General features: G+C 39.8%; 1 pseudogene; it reads left to right on the top strand.

Moving 5' to 3' along the window:
- Window positions 1–596: 596 nt before the first annotated feature.
- On the top strand, window positions 597–4,593 carry LOC113696046 (receptor-like kinase TMK3; annotated as a pseudogene).
- Window positions 4,594–4,999: the final 406 nt, after the last annotated feature.

Genomic DNA, 4,999 nt, shown 5'->3' with positions numbered 1-4,999 from the left:
GAATAAGAAGAAAAAGGGAGAGGGCCAGAGGGAAAATGAATGCAACTGACGAGAATCTGGAACTTGGGGAACGGAGTGATCACCGCATATTAAACTTTTTCCACAGGGGACTGGACACCAATGAATGTTGAATTTAATTACTGTAAATTGCTTGTCTACTACGCTAACCCGAAATAATGCAGTTAATACGTCGATCACACCATTAAAAGACAAATATACCCTCGTCATTTTTTTTTTCAAGAAAGTGAAGTAAGAGCCTTTCAAACTCTAATGCCTAGTTTGGAGATGAGATTTGAGCAGAAAAGAAAAAGAAGGGAAGAAAAATGTAGGTATTATAGTGAAATAGAAAGGAAAAGAATTCGGCTGATTTGAAAAGAAGAAGAGACCCGCTGCAGTTAAAAAAAATTCCATCCCAAATTGAGCAGAATGCAAAAGAAAACTATGGAAAGGCTACAAAAATTTTTAAATTGTCCATTCTATCTTTAAAAAGCTATTGAATGAAGTATTTATTGATCAATGTATCCAAAATCATCTTCATTTTTTCATAAACTCCCAAACAACATTAAAATATCTTCTCTTCCATTCTTATCCTTTCTTTTCCCTCGTTACTTAACTTTCTCTTCCTTTCCTTTCTATCCTCAACTCCCAAACTAGCTGTGAGCATATAACAGTCAACAACAAACGTATACTCGCTCTTAAATGTTTTCTACCCTTTGAGTTTGACATCGAGAGCAGAGTACGTGACATTGCAGAAAAGCCAGAGAAATTCCAGTCAAATTTCAAGCCAGAGTTTTTTTTCCCCAGTATTCTAATCGGAAGTCTTGAAAGTTTCCGATTACAGATCCACTTTTTAGGGTGATCACGTACTAATCAAGCTTCAGCAGATGTACTTGTGATTTCTGCTTTGCAACATATGCTCTGCATTATACGCCACACCACTCTGCCAGTAGTGTTTCTCACTCCAGTCATCCCTCCTTCCCTCCCTCTGTTGTCCCTTTCTCTGCTTCTTTCTCACTCTGTCTGAGAGTTTTTGTGTTCCCAAACGCATGTTATCTCTAAGCTTCCCTTGCGACATTTGAGATGGGTTCTTCAAGGAACCACCATTAGAAGTTATAACAAGCTTTTCATCTAGGGCTCAATGCATGTGGAGCCGTGTTTCAGAGCTCAACAATGGTGGCTGCTGAGAAGAAAAGGCTTGGATTGGCGCTATTTCTCTGTATTGTTACACTTGCTTTTAGCGTGACAGACCCCGGCGACCTTGCTATACTCAACCAGTTCAGAGATGGGTTGAAGAATCCTCAGCTGTTGAATTGGCCTGCTAACGGCAACGACCCATGCGGTACTCCAAATTGGCCGCACGTATTTTGTTCCGGCAACAGAGTTTCGCAAATTCAAGTTAGGGGCTTAGGCTTGAAGGGTACCTTACCCCAAAATTTCAATCAGCTGTCCAAGCTGTCAAATTTAGGCCTACAGCAGAACGAATTCAGTGGAAAGTTGCCGTCTTTCAGCGGGTTGTCCGAGTTGAGATACGCGTATTTGGATTTCAACCAGTTTGACACTATTCCTTCTGATTTCTTCAATGGGCTCGTGAGTTTACAAGTGATGGCATTGGACTATAATCCTCTTAATGCCTCAACTGGCTGGTCACTGCCTTCTGACTTGCAAAGTTCAGCTCAATTGACTAATCTTACTTTGATGAGCTGTAATTTGGCTGGTCCTTTGCCTGAATTCTTGGGAAGTATGTCGTCCTTACAGGTGTTGAGACTGTCTCAAAATCGGATTACTGGCGGTATTCCGGCTAGTTTCAAGGACTCTACCCTGAAGGTTCTTTGGCTAAATCAACAGTCTGGCGAGGGGATGACGGGTCCAATTGATATAGTTGCAACAATGGGATCACTTGTTAGTCTGTGGCTTCATGGGAACCATTTTTCAGGTAAAATTCCCAAGGACATCAACAATTTAACTTATTTGCAAGTTCTCAATCTCAATACTAATGATCTTGTTGGATTAGTTCCTGATAGCTTGGCAAGTATGCCACTCAATAATCTGGATTTGAATAATAATCATTTCATGGGTCCAATTCCAAAGTTCAAAGCTGTTAATGCTAGTTATTCAGCCAATCCATTTTGCCAAACAAGTGCGGGCGTTTCCTGTGCTCCTGAAGTCATGGCACTCTTATAATTTCTCGATGGGGTGAATTACCCGCCTAGGCTTGTTCAATTGTGGTCAGGAAATAACCCATGTGAAGGGCCATGGTTGGGATTGAGCTGCAATTTCGATAAAAAGGTCGATGTCTTGAACTTGGCCAAGTCCAACCTTTCTGGAAACTTGAGTCCTTCAATTGCAAGTCTTGATTCTCTCACTCATATATATCTGGGGTCGAATAATCTTTCAGGAGAAATTCCATCAAATTGGACTGAACTAAAAGCCTTGATGCTGTTGGATTTGAGTAACAACCATCTTTCCCCTCCTTGGCCAAACTTTAGTACCACTGTACACCTTAACCTGAAGGGAAATTTACCGCTAAGTCCTAGTCCTTCAAGTAGTACCCCATCGCCAGAAGGTTCGCAAACCTCAATTCCCTCTTCTCCATCAACAAAAGGATCAAATTCTAGTTCTAGTAACCCTGCCAAAAATTCTAACCAAGGAGGACATCCGAGTGAGTCCAAGTTAGTTGCAGTCTTAGCCCCTGTTGCAACTTTTGCACTTGTGGTCTGTTTGGTTGTGCCCCTACTTCTTTGTTACTGTAAAAAGAGAAAAGATACATGCCAAGCTCCTAGTTCTATTGTAATTCATCCAAGAGATTCATCCGATCCCGACAATTTGGTGAAGATTGCCGTTGCAGACAATACCAATAGAAGCGTTTCTACATTGACAGGAAGTGGTTCTGCCAGTAGGAACAGTGGCGATTCTCATACTATCGAGGCTGGAAACTTAACCATATCGGTCCAAGTTCTTCGAAATGTGACAAAAAATTTTGCTCCAGAAAATGAACTTGGGCGTGGTGGCTTTGGAGTAGTTTACAAAGGAGAGTTGGATGATGGAACAAAGATTGCAGTTAAGAGAATGGAAGCTGGAGTACTTAGTAGCAAGGCTCTGGATGAATTTCAAGCCGAGATTGCCGTCCTTTCTAAGGTCCGTCATCGGCATTTGGTGTCACTTTTGGGATATTCTATTGAAGGAAATGAAAGAATTTTGGTATATGAGTATATGCCCGAAGGGGCTCTCAGCAAGCATCTTTTCCACTGGAAGAGCTTGAAATTAGAACCTTTATCATGGAAAAGAAGGCTAAATATTGCGTTAGATGTTGCTAGAGGAATGGAATATCTTCACAGTCTAGCTCATCAGAGCTTCATACATAGAGATCTTAAATCTTCAAATATCCTGCTCGGTGATGACTTTAGAGCAAAAGTATCTGATTTTGGATTGGTGAAACTCGCACCTGATGGAGAGAAGTCTGTGGTGACTAGGCTAGCTGGAACTTTTGGATATCTAGCGCCTGAGTATGCTGGTAAGTCAATCTTCCTTGGTCCCTTAAATGAAATTACTAATTGTTTTAATGCCATCACTCCCTATCAAGCTGTGGTAATGAAGATTGTTTACTAGTTTGATTAGCAGGACTGGTTTTGAAATTTGGTGCTTCAAATTACTAGTTGACGACATAGTTCTATTGTTCTGCAATGGCTTGTAGCATTTAACATGCCATTTCCTCCTTGTAAAATTTGTTTGCTGATAAATCCATTGAGCTATTGAACTTACTTAAAAGAGGAAATAATTTTGGTTTACCACAATATGTGTAGTTGAGCAGGACATTTATCTTCTTTTTCCGATTTTTAACATCGTCATTTTCTACCATTGATAATAATTCTTATAACGATGGTCTAACTTCTTGTGATGCTGTACAATATTCTACCTTAAATGATCAGTGACCGGCAAAATCACGACAAAAGCGGATGTCTTCAGCTATGGGGTCGTGCTAATGGAGTTGCTAACGGGATTGGTGGCACTTGATGAGGACAGACCTGAGGAAAGCCAGTACTTGGCTGCATGGTTCTGGCATATCAAGTCTAGTGAAGAGAAGCTAATGGCAGCCATTGACCCTGCTCTAGATATGAAAGAGGAAAAATTCGAGAGCATCTCAATTATCGCTGAACTTGCTGGTCATTGTACCGCTAGAGAGCCGAACCAGCGTCCTGATATGGGCCATGTTGTAAATGTCCTGGCTTCTCTTGTTGAGAAATGGAAACCACTTGATGATGATACAGAGGAATACTGTGGAATTGATTACAGTCTTCCTCTGAATCAAATGGTTAAGGGGTGGCAAGAGGCTGAAGGAAAGGATCTCAGTTATTTGGACGTGGAGGACAGCAAGGGTAGCATACCATCAAGGCCTGGTGGATTTGCCGAGTCTTTTACTTCAGCTGATGGCAGGTAGTTGCTTTTTGTTCTAAATATTTGTTTGATAGATGTAGATAGTACTATGTTTTACTACTCCTGTTAATTCTGTGTAACGAATTATGTAACTCTACAGTTCCCCTTTTGTGAGATGTTGATATACAGAATTGAAGTAGAATTAGTTATCTTTCCAGTTTATCTTTTGGTGGTCCCCGTACTTCTGTTTTGATTGATTTTAGTAAAAGCTACACTCGTATAAATAAATGGTAGTCAGTCTGAGATATGGTAGTTTGCATTTTAGTTGAAAAGAAAAAAATCTACATATTTTTTTTTTTGGATTGTAGTTTCTCAACTGGCTATACTGGCATTATAACTACACAAGACAAACGAGATATACAATTTATTTCGTTACAAGTGAGACAAATTATGATTAACAGCCAAGTATATCTGTTCATATTGGTATCACACTATTTAAAGTTTCAATCTTCTGAAAATAATAATATGTCAATTTAGATGTAAGTGTAAAGGGAAATGGCCAAATAATTCTAACTTTACAATTAGTAGTTAATTCAACAAGTTGTGACAAGTAATTTACCAAAAAAGA

This window comes from Coffea arabica, chromosome 6e (assembly GCF_036785885.1).
Source record: "Coffea arabica cultivar ET-39 chromosome 6e, Coffea Arabica ET-39 HiFi, whole genome shotgun sequence".
Lineage (NCBI taxonomy): Eukaryota > Viridiplantae > Streptophyta > Magnoliopsida > Gentianales > Rubiaceae > Coffea > Coffea arabica.
Note: the sequence above shows the minus strand (reverse complement) of the source record. Positions and strands in the feature narration are given on the sequence as shown.